Source organism: Peromyscus californicus, unplaced genomic scaffold (genome assembly GCF_007827085.1).
Source record: "Peromyscus californicus insignis strain IS unplaced genomic scaffold, ASM782708v3 Scaffold_4__1_contigs__length_199733344, whole genome shotgun sequence".
NCBI lineage: Eukaryota > Metazoa > Chordata > Mammalia > Rodentia > Cricetidae > Peromyscus > Peromyscus californicus.
Genome location: NW_026294562.1, coordinates 181,862,496 through 181,876,847, shown reverse-complemented (window position 1 = coordinate 181,876,847; position 14,352 = coordinate 181,862,496). Strand labels below are relative to the sequence as shown.

Below are 14,352 nucleotides of genomic sequence, written 5' to 3'. Positions count from 1 at the left end.
TAGCATATATGTTTTGATACATGTTAGGTTTGCTACATCACGCCATTTTCATATGCATCACCCCATATACCTATGTGTGTGTGAAAATACTTAAAATACGTTTTCTTAGAGGTTTTCAAGTGTACTTTATCTCTTACCCAAATATCAATCATTGCTGTTGTTTTGTGGTGGTGGTGGCTGTTGGTATAGTTTGAGTCGGGGACTCATTATTATGTAGCCTTAGCTGACCTGGACTACTGTGTAGACCAGGCTGGCCTTGAACTCACAGAGATCCATCTGCCTCTGCCTCCCGAGTACTGGGATTAAAGGTGATTGACTGCTTTGTAGATGGAGATCAAACTCCAGAAAATCTAGCTGTCTTACAAAATAGAGTCACTTCGCTTGAAAGTTTCCTATAAGAAAGCAATGCTAAATTAGAATGCTTGCTTAGTGAATGCACTGATGTTTGTGAGAAGCTAGTGAATGAAGTGAAAATACTAAATCATGAAAATATGTAAAAAACCAACATGTCTTATGTTCTTAACTCCTTTGGACAGTAGCAGCTTCTGTGAAAAATAACCTTGTCAGATACAATGGGCTAATAAAAATATATCAAAGACAAGGTATCCTTAAAAGAGCTCATGGTGGCAGGGCGGTTGGCGGCACACGCCTTTAATCCCAGCACTCGGGAGGCAGAGACAGGCGGATCTCTGTGAGTTCGAGGCCAGCCTGGACTACAGAGTGAGTTCCAGGAAAGGCACAAAGCTACACAGAGAAACCCTGTCTCGAAAAACAAAAACAAAAACAAAAGCACAAAACAAAAAAACAGACAAAAAGAGCTCATAGTAATCTTAAAAAGCAGCTTTAAAAAATTAAGAGGGGGTAGGTGGGAATTGTACCCTCAGAAACTTGCTGTCTGTGTGAGTATTTGGTGAGGAGTGTAGAACAGAGGAATGTTGGCTCCAATGACACTCCTCTAGAGGAACTGGAGTGAAAGCAGCTGAACCAGTGTTCCTGATTTTGAGGTTCCCTCCTGCAGTCTGGGGAAAGCAGGAGACTAAGGGGGCCCCCACCACACTGCTGGGGAGTTTGGGATAAAGGTTTTGTTGCTATTTAGTAAGAGCTGAATGGAAATAGAGCTCAGAGACACACTGCTTTTGTTTGACTAGTGGCAAATTGATATGTGGCTACATGGTTCCTAATAGGTGTGCAGGAAGTTTTTTCGAAGAGAGCTTTATGGCAGCTCAGTATGGTAATTTTACCCTCACCCTGAGACAAGGCTTTTTGGTAGAGCTAACCAAAAGTTCTGCTATAGCTGAGTGAAGTTTCAGCAACGTTTGTCTGATTTGTGCCGCTCGGGAGAGCTGCAGTGAGTTGGGTGAAGAGACAACCCCCAATCATTCGTGTTGTGTGCACTTCCGCCAGTTACAGAATGGCTGGAGGGGCCAGCTGGAAAGGTGACTTTGGGGAGTGGCATGTCCCAAGTGTTACAGCCCCATAGCAACAGCACTCACTAAATCCCAGGGTTGAGGGAGTTGGATACAATGACTACAGCCATTGATGAATTAGACTCTAGTTTCCAATGGCCAGGGGAACTTTAAGGATGTTATCAAAACTGACTATGATCTTAAAAAGTGAAGTAGTTTTGAGTTCACCTACAATTTTAACTGCAGTGATTCTCAACTCACGCACTCTGTCTTGTTGAAAGAAAATGTAAAGAGTTCTGTTAAGAGATTTGTTTTAACATAATAGGCGCTAACAGCTTAGATGCAAGATTGTAAAACATCTGTAGTGAACTTCTGCCCTCCAGGGTTCTCCCATTGTGCTGTAAGCCTGTATTTAAGACCTCTTCCCTCCTTCAATAAACAGCATTCGGCATTAAATAAATAGAAAAAATTAAAAAAAAAAGAAATCCTTAAAAAAAAAGAGAGATTTGTTTTAGATGTTTGCTAAAGTTTATGAGGTAATCCTACAGAGAGTTTGCTTTTAAATATAAGTTTGTAAGATGTGTAAATAGTAAACAGTTATGCTCATTGTAAATATGTATAGTAATGTTCATACTAGAAGAATGTTGATATTAATGAACCAGGGGTGGGTGAAGCTAAGGGAATCTTTAAGTTTGATGCAGTTTATTGGATATGGTTTGCATCAAGAGTTTATTGATTTAAAAAAGGGCTTGGCAGCTGGGCGGTGGTGGTGCACACCTTTAATCCCAGCACTTGGGAGGCAGAGCCAGGTGGATCTCTGTGAGTCTGAGGCCAGCCTGGGCTACCAAGTGAGTTCCAGGACAGGCACCAAAACTACACAAAGAAACCCTGTCTTGAAAAACAAAAACAAAAACAAAAACCAAAAGTTAAGATGATACATTTGCTGGGTGGTGGTGGCACACTGCCTTTAATCCCAGCACTTGGGAGGCAGAGCCAGGCGAATCTTTGTGAGTTCGAGTCCAGCCTGGTCTACAAAGTGAGATCCAGGACAGGCTCCAAAGCTACACAGAGAAACGCTGTTTGGAAAAAACCAAAAAAAAAAAAAAAAAAAAAAAAAAAAAAGGGAGGGGGGGCTTGGCACAGCTAAGGCTGCTATAGGCATCTTAAGACCCATTCAAAAAAGAACATTCCATTTTGGTCATCCTCTACTCCTTTACTGGGGGGTGTGGCAGCCTAGGGTTCTCTGGGTTGTACCCCCTGCTGCCAGAGGCTGGTGATCAGAGATGGGCAATGTTCTTCTTATGAGCTTCCAACCTGAGATATGAGTATGCTTGATGGAAAGTATATCTCCATGATGGGTAATGTTTTTCTAACTGAAGAAGATGACCTAAGACAGACACAGTCTATCTGAGGGATCTTGAGGACTCTTTAAAAAATCAAGAGGAGGGACCTGTGAGAGCCCACAGAGGTTTCCTAGTGAGATCTGAGCTTCCTTTACCCAGCAGGGCTGCATAAGGAAATGGATTGATCATGTGTGTGGTTACCAGGTGTTCGGAAGGGTCTGCACTTGGATGTGTGGTATGCTTTGATCTGTGAAAGGGGAGGTCTTTTGCTCCACCCCTTGGCATTCCTATAAAAAGCCCTTTAGAAGAGACAGAAGGGGCCAGTAGATAAGGATTCAGGCCCTCCCGAGGCTATCTTGTGTTTCTATCTGTCTCTCCTCCCTCTATATTTCTGTCTAAATCTCTTATCCTTCACTCCTCAAGAGTATCCCAGGGGGAAAAAGTGGGAGTGGGTCCCCCATACCTCAGCAAGTCTAAGGACTAATTGTACAGTCTATTTGCAAAGATGTAAAAAGACTGTTGCCTTAGTTACTTTTCTATTGCTAAAATAGAACATCATGGCCAAGGCAACTGACTGAAGAAAGGGTTTACATTTTCAGGAGGATACGAGTGTATAATGGCAGAGCAGATGTAGCAGCAGTAGATGGCTGGAGCAGCAGCTGAGAGCTCACATTTTGATCTTCAAACAGGAAGCAAAAAGAGTACACTGGAAACAGTATATGGCTTTTGAACCCTCAAAGTCCATCCCCAGTGGCACACTTACTCTAGCAAGGCCACACCTTCCAAGCCTTCCCCGACTAGGGCTACCAACTAGAGATCAAGTGTTCAAACTCATGAGGCTAATGGGAAATATGCCATTCCAACCACCACAACTGTCAGAGTAATCTGAAACATCTACAAGACACTGGGGCTCAGGGGACCTTTTGAAAGAAGGGGACAAAAGATTGAAAGAGGCAAGGATCAGGGAGTTTGCCGTGGGATTGGGTCTCCCTAGTGTCGGATGGTACACCCATCAAGTCTCACCAGCACGACTGCCCAAATGTGAGCTGTACAAGGATGACACCAAAAGTCATGCCAAAGTGGGAAGGGGTAAGTCCAGGAGACCCCAGCCCTGCACAAAGAACTGCAGACAATCAAGAAATGTGAGAGAGGGAGAAACAGTCCTCCCCAGGGAAGAGCTCACCAACTGGTTATCCAAAACCAAATGGTCAGCCCTGAAAACATGCACAGATTGAGCATGGTGTATTTATGTATTCAGTGATACATACGTACATATACATACATACACATACACGCATACACACATACATACATACATATGTGTGTGTGTATAATAACAATTAACGAAAAAGGAGACCATGAAAGAGAGCAAAGTGGCATATATGGGAGGTTTTAAAGGGAGAAAAGATTAGGGGTGACTTAATTGTATTATAATCTCATAAAATAAAAGGAATAATTTTTAAATTTTTATTTATTTTATTTTTTGGGACAAGGTTTCTCTGTGTGACATCCCTGGCTGTCCGGGAACTCACTCTGTTGACCAGGCTGGCCTTAAACTCACAGAGATCAGCCTGCCTCTGCTTCTTGAGTGCTGGGATTAGAAGCATGGGCCACCACCACCTAGCAAAATAAATAATTTTTAAAATGAGTAATCTGAGAAAAGTTTTTTCCTTTGTTTTGTTTTTTTTCAACTTTTAAAAAAGGTTTATTCATTTATTATGTGTACAGTATATGCCTGCAGGTATGCCTGCATGCCAGAAGAGGGCACTAGATCTCTTATAGATGGTTGTGAGCCACCATGTGGTTGCTGGGAATTGAACTCATGACCTCTGAGCCATCTCTCCTGCCCTTTTGTTTGTTTTGAAACAGGGTCTCACTCTGTCACTATGTAGCTCTGGCCTTCCTAGAACTTACTATGTAGACCAAGCTGGCCAGAGACCTGCTTGCTTCTGCCTCCAGGGTCCTGGAATTAAAGGTGTGCCCCACAATGCCCAGCTGAAAATAGTTTCTACGAACAACATAATGACCTGGGCATAGTGTCGTACAACTTTAATCATAGCTTTGGGAGGCGGAGGCAGGTGCAAGGTCAGCCTGGTTTACCCTGTCTCAACAAATCATAACAAAATTATTATCAGGAAAATTTTTACTATGTAGCTCAGGCTAGCTTCAAACTTGTTATATAGTATAGGTTGGCCTCAAACTGGACAATGTCCTTTTCTTGGCCTCTGAGTACTGGCTGGCCTTATAGGCAAGTATAACCATACTCAAATTCCGTTAAGAATTGATTGAGGGTTAGATAGTAGTGGCACAACCTGTAACCCCAGCACTCAGGAGACAGAAGCAGGTAGATCTCTGAGTTCAAGGCCAGTCTGGTCTACAGAGAGAGTTCCAGGACAGCCAGGGCTACACAGAGAAACTTTGTCTCTAAAAAAAAAAAATCAGTCATCAATCAATCAATCAATCAATCAAACAAACAAACAAACAAAAGAATTTGATTGACTCAGTGATAAGAATCTGGCTGCTTTTCCAGGCAACCCAGGTTCAACTCCCAGCAGTCACATGACAGGTCACAGCTCACAACTTCCCATAACTCCGGTTCCAGGGGTCCTGATGCTCTCTTCTGGCCTCTGAAGGCACCATGCAGGCATGGGTGCACAAACACACACTAAGGCAAAACACTCAAACACATAAAATAATAATTAATTTTTTTTAAAATTTGGTTGAGGGCTGGAGATGTAGATGACTTAGCAGTTAAGAACAAGCATTACCCTTGCAGAGGACCGGGGTTGGATTCCTAGTACCCACAGGGTGGCTCACAACCACCTGTACTCCAGTTCCAAGGGAACTGCCACTCCTTTCTGACTGCCATGGGTACCTGTACGCATATGATGCAGACACATATATAAACATAAATAATACATAAATATGAAGGAATGGTAGAACATGGCTTTGATTCTAGCACTTGAGAAGGAGAAGCAAGTAAATCTTTGGGAGTTCTAGGCCGGCCTGGTCTATATAGCAAGTTCTAAGACAGCCAGGGCTACATAGTGAAACTCTGTTTCAAAAAAAAAAAAAAATCAAGAAACAAAAATAAATTTTAAAAGAATTTGATTGAGTTAGGACTGGAGAAATAGCCCAGTTGGTAGAAATCTCACCTAACTTCACCAGGCTTTAGATTCGGTGCTCCAAACTGCATGAGTGGACATGGTGGTGCTCATCTGTAATCCTGGGTCTCTGGAGGTGCAGGGAGAAGAAGCATCAAACGTTCAAGGCCAGGTGGGGCATGGTGGCTCAAGCCTCTCATTCTAGTAAGAGAAGGGCAGAAGTAGGTGGATCTCTGTCAGTTCTGGGCCAGCCTGGTCTACATAATAGAGCACTACACTGTCTCAAAAAAAAAAAACCCAAATAAATAAATTCAACCAAACCCTTCTCGGTAAGTAAACATGTTTATTTCTGGAGATGTAGGAACAGAGTGCTTCCAAGGATGCTCAAGATCCTCAGTTCAATCCCCAGTGCTGTAAGAAAATAGTGTCAATGCCAAGAACCTCCTCCTAGTAAAGTGTTCACTTGTGTTATGTCCCCAATACCTCTATACATTTGTACTGACTGATGTCTGTGATTCATTGCCTAGTGGTAAAGAGGGCACCTTCTGGGAATCCATCTTTCAAACACTCTGGAATCTCATAAAAACACTAAACTGGCTTCCATAATGTGTACACAGCGGACCTGATGCAGTCCCGTGCGGGCCCTGTGCATGCTGCTTCAGTCTCTGTGAGTTCATATGAGCATTGATCACGTTGATTTAGAAGGCCTTGTTTTCCTGGTATCCTCCATCCCCTCTGGGTCTTACGCTCTTTCCTCCTCCTTTTCCAAAGGGGTCCCTGAACTCTGAGGGGACAGATTGGATAGAGACATCCCATTTAGGCCTAAGGGTTCCAAATCAATCACTCTGTGTGTAACATCTGGCTCCAGGAGGAGGCTTCTCTGATGATGGCTGAGCAAGGCACTGATCTATGAGTATAGCAGAATGTCATTAGGAGTCATGCTATCACTACATTATTTCTTTTCTTTCCTTATCTTTAGAACAGTAGTATTTGGTTTTAGCCTAGGTAGGTCCCTGGGCTACCTAGTCTCTGGGTCTTAGTCACCCAAGCAGTGTTGGATATGGCTTCCATCTCATGAAGTGGGACTTTAAGTCAAATCAGTTATTGGTTGGGTACTCCCATAAGCTTTGTGCCACCATTGCCCTAGCATACTTTTCAAACAGGACAGATTGTAGGTCAAAGGTTTTGTGTTATTATTCCAGCCACTTCTGGAGTCACATGACCGAATATGTGCTGTCAGCAGTCAGGCAAAATGTTTAGTCACTCCAGGGCCTTATGTCCTACATAATCTGTACATAGTGTGGTCACTTAATCTGCATGCAGTGTGATCATGTAATCTACGGGCATGCATGGCATAGATACATAAGTCCATATATGCATGTACAAGGTGACCTATAAAAGCAGGCTCTACCTACTCCCTGCTCTTTCTCCCTCTAGCCAGATGTAGCACCTCTCTCTCTCTCTCTCTCTCTCTCTCTCTCTCTCTCTCTCTCTCTCTCTCTCTCACCCCCCTCTCTCTGTCCACATCTTTCTTTTCAGTATGTCTACCCTCTCCATCCTCTCCCTTCCCTAATAAAAACTCTTATAGTGGGCTTCGTTGTACCTTGTGTTTTCTCACACCTGGTAAATAATGTCACCAAAAAAAAAAAAAAAAAATAACATTGGTGCCGTGACCAAACAGGCCTTGAACCGAGGTTAGTTCATTTTCATCTGCCTGGCCGCTGGATCACTTCACACAACACTGGCTGCTTCGATTGGTGAGTTTTCTCTTAACCAGTCAGTGTAAACTCCTGGGAATGACTGTCAATCATCTGGCAACCCTCTGGTGTCCTTGGAACTGGGGGTACCCCTGTCTATGGTCTTTAGCGGCTAAGGTCAGCCGCCATTGCTGACTATCACCCCTGGCCATTCCCCACCACTGCGGTCTGAGGCCTTGTGTTCATTCATTTCTCATCTCTTGGATTCTCGTCTTCAGACTACCATCCCCGTCCTTCCCCCGCCCCCCCGCCCTTGTTCTTTCCTTGACAGAACACTGAGAGACTTGTGCCATTATCAATCCCCTCTTAATCTCTGGGATGCCTGAGATATTATAGCTGTTGGATCTCATTTATTATTATTTTTATTCTATTGTTTTTCCTTTTTCTCTGTCGCAGCCATGGGAAATAAGGCCTCCAACCCCATAAGCCCTACATCTCCTCTGGGATGCCTTTTAGAAAACCTCAAACCTCTCAGCTTAATGGTCTACTTACAGACTTCTAAGCTTATCTGCCTCCGCACTAAAAATGGCCTAAATATCCCTTAGATAACAATAAGGAATGGCCACCTAATGGCTCATTGGACCCCTATCTAACTTCTGTCAGTGAGTGGGCAAATGGAAAGAGTTACCTTGTATCCAAGCCTTTTTCTATCTCAGCTCCAAACCCTCTCTCCTTGATTCCCATTCCCTGCCCGTGTGCTCCTAGCTATGCAACCTAAACCAGAGGAAACTCTCACTACACTCTAGACCCTGCTAATGAACCCCTGCCTTTCCAACCTCCTGCTCCTTCTCCTCCAGTGACTTTTCCCTCAGCTCCTCCAGCCCCTTCCTCCTCTCTGGTACCGGGCCGCTCCAACTGCCTAACTGTGGCTCCCACCTCTACTCCTCCTGTCACGAGTTCTTGAGCTGCTAAGGAACCCCACCCTAGTCAAACCAACCTGGCAGCCTTTTTGATTGGTACCTGTGGAAGATGGGCTAGTAAGGCACATGTCCCTTTCTCACTGGCAGAACTCTCTCAGATAGAAAAGAAACTGGGTTCATATACATCCAACTCTACCTCTTTTACTAAACAATTCCAATACATCACCCAATCCTTTAGTCTCACCTTTCGTGATATATACATGATCCTTACTAACCACTTATTTCCTAAGGAGCACAGATGAGTCTGGGAACAGGCTGGGATACATGCAGATGAGGTCTCCAGACTAATGCAGCACATTCTCCTGGAGCTGAGGTGGTCCCCAATCGGAATCCATGGTGGGATTATAACACCCTTCTTGGCTCCCTAGCTAGAGATCAGTTTACAACCTGCCTCCTAGCAGGTCTTTGTAAGGATGCCCTCATACCAGTAAGCTATGAGAAGCTTCAAGACATAGTTCAGGACAGAAAAGAGAATCCATCTTGATTTCAAGAATGACTTACAAAGGCCCTTCTACAGTATACTAATCTAGATCCTGAGAACCCAGAGGGCAGACAGCTCCTTACGATCCATTTCTTTTTGCAGAGCTTCCCTGACATTAGGGCCTGACAGAGGGGGCTCCTGACCCCACAGGCTTCAGAAGTCTTAGCGATTGGCATTTAAGGTGTACCATGGGAGAGATGAGAAAGGCCATCAATAGGAATACCAAATGCCGGCCAAGGCCATCAACCAGCCACCGGAGGGCCCCCAGGTCCTTGTTTTAAATTGTGGTCCAGAAGGCCATTGGGCTCATACTTGCCCTGACCCACATGGGCCACTGCGGCCATGTTCAAAGTGCCACCAAGAGGGACATTGGTCAGTTGACTGCCTCTATGCACCTCATGGCATGGGGACATCAAATGCAGACCACCCTTCAGCCAACCTTCTAGGCTTGACCATGGATGACTGTAGGTGCCCAGGCTCCAGCCTGACAACTGTCATCTCCCTCAGGGAGCCATTAAGTATTGGGGTGATCCATTTCCTTCTTCGTGGACACTGGGGCCACTTACTCGATCCTGAGGAAGTTTTGGTGGCTCACCATTCTTTCTTGTCTCTCTACTGTCTGGGTAGGGGGACAGCCTTACCTAGCTCATCAGACCCCACCACTTAATTGTATTTTCAAGAGTATTCCTCTTACTTACACATTTTGGTCATGCCAATTAGCCCTGTGCCCCCAATGGGAAGAGATTTTTTTTTTTTTAGTCAAGGTAGGAGCTTCCATTTTGTTTGCTCCCCCCATTTGCCTGACCCCACATTCACCAGCAGTGATACTAATAGAAAAAAGAATGTTCCAGATTTCTCTCTCTCTTGCTATATGTCCATAACTTTACCATTAACCTATAACATTCTGACAGCAGAGTACTAAACACTAAAGTACCATAGCTACCAACTCAGGATTTTGCATTTCCATTGGTTGCTTCTTTTTTTTTTTTTTTTTTTTTCCCCGAGACAGGGTTTCTCTGTGTAGCTTTGCGCCTTTCCTGGAACTCACTTTGTAGACCAGGCTGGCCTCGAACTCACAGAGATCCGCCTGGCTCTGCCTCCCGAGTGCTGGGATTAAAGGCGTGCGCCACCACCGCCCGGCCATTGGTTGCTTCTTACTTAATATGTCTACTTAAAAATTCTTCTGAGGTCTAGGGAGTTGGTTTGGACCCACCCAGACAGGTCAGATCCACTTCAGCTTGTCTGGTCCAAGCTGTCAGATCCAAGCATTGCTGGATAATTCCACAGGGCTCAAAACAACAGCGAAGACAATCAGCTACCTCAGAACATCTGGCTACCCCAAGAAAAGCCCCTCCCCACCCCCAACAAATTAACCGACGCCCACGAAGTCAGCTGGACGCAGTTCCGAGAGACACGGCATGCCCATTCCCATTCACCTGCCACCCCTATCCCCTTACTTTTTTATAATAACAAAAAGAGTGGAATGTTATTATTCCTAGCCACTTCTGGAGTCACATGACCATGCATGCACTGTCCGAAGTTAGGCAAAATGCTTAGTCACTCCAGAGCCTTATTTCCTATATAATCCGTGTGCAGCACAGTTATGTAATCTGCATGCAGCACGATCATGTCTTCTATGTGCGTTCATGACATATCTATGTAAGTCCATATACACACGCACAAGGAGACCCGTAAAAGCAGGCTGCACCTGCTCCCCGCTCTCTTTCCTTCTCGCCAGAGGTAGCACGCACCTCTCACCCCCCCTTCCCCTCCACCCTTTCTCTTCCCTAACAAAAACTCTTATAGTGGGTTTCGTTGTACCTCGTGTTTTCTTGCGCCTGGTAAATAACACTGACAAATAACATTTTGTGGTTGGGTTGGGTTTATGCTTCTCTTTTGATAGCAGCCAGAGTACCTTCTTGTACCAAGGACTCTGAAATGATGGGGTGAAGGCTCTGTGTAGGCACCAGCTTGGCTCCTCCATGTTCATTGCTCTGTGTAGGTGTTGTCTTCAGCAATGTGGGCTTGCTGTCAGTTTGTCAAGAGCGTGCTATGGTCTTGGTAACAGCTTGGTTGTTTGGGGATTCCCATGGGACCCCTTTGGACAACAACTCAATTAGATGGAACCCAATCCCAGTACTGCAAGCTTCACTGGGTGACAAGTGATGGTCAGTTGGGGCTCTGTCTCCCTCATTAGTGGGCAATTTCATCTAGATTGCCTTCATATATGTATATATTTTAGGAGGTTTCTACTGTATTAGGCTTTCATACTATGTGCTCAAATGTTCCTTAATTTTAGCTCTCTCTCCACATATCCCCCCTACAATACCCTATCCCAGCCCCCTCTCCACTCCATCCTCTCACCCCCCCTTTCATCCATATCTGTCTATTTTATTTCCCCCTCCTAAGGATGTCTGTCTGTTCTCTCAGGCCCTTACTCTGTACCTACCCACTGGGGTTCTATGGATTGTAGTTTGGTTACCATTGACTTGACAACTAATATCCACATATAATTGAATACATACAAGATTTGTCTTTCTGGGTCTGGGTTACCTCCCTTGGGATGACTTTTTGTAGTTGCATCCATTTGCCTGCAAATTTCCCAATGTCTTTTGTTTGGTTGTTTGTTTTTCAAGACAGGGTTTGTCTGTGTAGCCTTGGCTGTCCTGGAACTCATTTTATAGACCAGGCTGGCCTTGAACTTAGAGATCCACCTGCTTCTCCCTCCCAAGGGCTGAGAGCAAAAGCAGGCACAACCACCATCCAGTTGATGTCCTTCTGTTTTTAACAATTGAATAAGACTCCATTGTGTAAAAGGACCACATTCTCTCTCTCTCTCTCTCTCTCTCTCTCTCTCTCTCTTTCTTCCTTTCTTTTTTTTCCCATACAAAGATTTTCCTGGATGTCCCAGAACTCACTCTGTAGACCAATCAGTCTTCAAACTCAGAGATCCACCTTCCTCTGCCTCCTCAGTACTGGGATTAAAGTCATGTGCCAACATCATCCACAGCAGTACTACATTTTCTTTATCCATTCTTCTGTTGAGGAACATCTAGGTTGTTTCCATTTTCTGGCTATTATGAATACAGCAGTGATGAACGTGGTTGAGCAAGTGTCTCTGTGGTAGGATGAAGTGTCCTTTGGGTATATGCCCAAGAGTGGTATAGCTGATCTCGAGGTTTACCAATTTCAATTTTCCTGAAGAACCACTGCACTGATTTCCATAGTTGCTGTACAAGTTTGCCCTCCCACGAGCAAAAATGAAGTGTTCCCTCACATCATCTCCCACATGAGCTATCTTGTGCTATTGATCTGATCATTGCTGACAGGCACAAGATGGAATCTTAGAGTTGTTTTGATTTGCATTTCTTTAAGTGTTTCTCAGGCATTTGAGTTTCCTCTTTTGCAAATTCTCTGTTTAGATCTGTATCCCAGTGTTTTTTTTTTTGGGGGGGGTTGTTTTCTTGATATCCAGTTTTCTGAATTCCTTATTTATTTTGGATATTAGCCCTGTATCAGATGTGTACTTGGTAAACATCTTTTCTAATCTGTCTGATGTTGATTCTCTCTCTCTCTCTCTCTCTCTCTCTCTCTCTCTCTCTCTCTCTCTCTCTCTCTCTGTTTTTTCAAGATAGAGTTTGTCTGTGTAGCCTCGGCTGTCCTGGAACTCTAATTGTAGACTAGGGTGGCATGGAACTCAGAGATCTACCGGTCTCTGCCTCCCAAGTGGTGGGATTAAAGGCCACCACTCCTGGTTTTCCTCTCTTAGGAGCAAGGCTTGCCTGGAACTCACTGAGTTCTGTGTCTGGGCTCTACCTACTGAGTGATGGGATAAGGAGTAGGCTACCATGTCCAATGTAGATTTTTTTTTTCATTTTATACAACTGTGTGAGCATACACCTTGTTCCTTCAAATAGCATAGGACTCCTGAGAGCTGGAGTTACATCGTGAAACATCCCCACTCCACAAAGTGGGTGCTGGGAACCCAACACTGGTGTCCTCTGGAGGAGCAGTAAATGCTCTTATACCCTGAGCCATCTCTCCAGTCTCTCTTTTTCCCTATGTCTTTTTTTTTCTGTTATTTTTTTTCTTTCCACAATCCCCTTCCCTGAGATGATGACATGGAGAAGCGGGGATGATCTTTTTTAGGACCCTTTAAATTAAGCTACATTTTGTTTTGGACTCTTTAGGTAACAGCCTGCCGCAGGATCGACCCTTTCATTAGGAGCGTGCAGCAGGATTGTGAGCAACAGCTGTGACATTGCTGAGTGGGCCTGGGTAAGTAAAGCCTTATTTCCTTCGAGTTGTGTTATTAAGTGTACGTATGTACTGGATATAAGGCCCAACTGGAGTAGACTCATGGGACCCCTGGAATGAATGGTGGAACAAATGACCAGGAAAGATTAAAATGAAGAGAGTTGAGGGTGAGCGGGCCTCTGTAGTTGCTTTGGTAGAGATCTGCCCTGGAATGCTCGAATCCTTGGCTTGTTCCCCAGCCAGGCACAAACTGAGCATGGTGGAACACTTCCATAATTCCAGCAACTCAGAGGTGGTGGATCAAGAGGATTAGGAGTTTGAGGTCATCCTTAACTACATAGTGAATGTGAGGCCATCCTGGGCTATATAACAGACACCCTTTTTCCGAAAAAGAAAATGTTTTTTTAATTAGTATGTGTTTGTAGAAAGTAATGGGCTTCACTATGACATTTAATAGAGGCATATATAATGTCCTCTTAACATTTTTGCCCCATTTATCTTTTTATTGTTTGAGAACCTCAGACAAGCATGTAACAATTTTGATCAAATCCACCCTGGTTTCCCTTCCCTCCAATTCCTCCCCTCTCCTCCCCATCATTTTTCCATCCCAACTTCATGTGTGCTTTAAGAAAAACACACCCACCATTCATCTACATCCTCTGTCCCAAGAAGCTCTTCCCTCCCTCTCCCTTCGGAGTCACTTGTCTACTTCAAAGCCCTTTTTTTAAAAAAAAATGTAGATTCTGCACATGAGAGAGAATATGAAATATTTATCTCTTGGTATCTGGCTTATTTTTGCTTAATGATTTGCATTCCAAATTTTCCTGCAAATAATGCAATTTCGTTCTTTTTGGCTGAACCAAGATCCATTGTGTATATATACATTCATGGGCATTCATCTCCACACCTGTTTTATTTAACTACTGGCCTGTACTTGAACACTTTCTGGTAAAAATTCATAGGTGTTCAGGCCCCATGTTGTACCCTGACATTGATTCCTTCAGATAAATACTCAGAGCTATATAGCAGGATCATACTATAGTTCTCTTTTTTAGTTTTCTTTTTAATATTTACGTATTATGTG

At 44.1% G+C, this 14,352-nt stretch overlaps 1 protein-coding gene across 6 annotated transcripts in view; it reads left to right on the top strand.

Annotated features, from left to right (window-relative positions):
- LOC128095524 (ubiquitin carboxyl-terminal hydrolase 29-like) overlaps positions 1–14,352 on the top strand; it is a 225,383-nt gene that overhangs the window by 203,318 nt on the left and 7,713 nt on the right. For all 6 annotated transcript variants that reach the window (XM_052714565.1, XM_052714572.1, XM_052714570.1 and 3 more), the window contains one exon: positions 13,202–13,289. The gene's annotated coding sequence lies outside the window, so the exon portion shown is untranslated. The remainder of the gene's footprint in view (positions 1–13,201; positions 13,290–14,352) is intronic.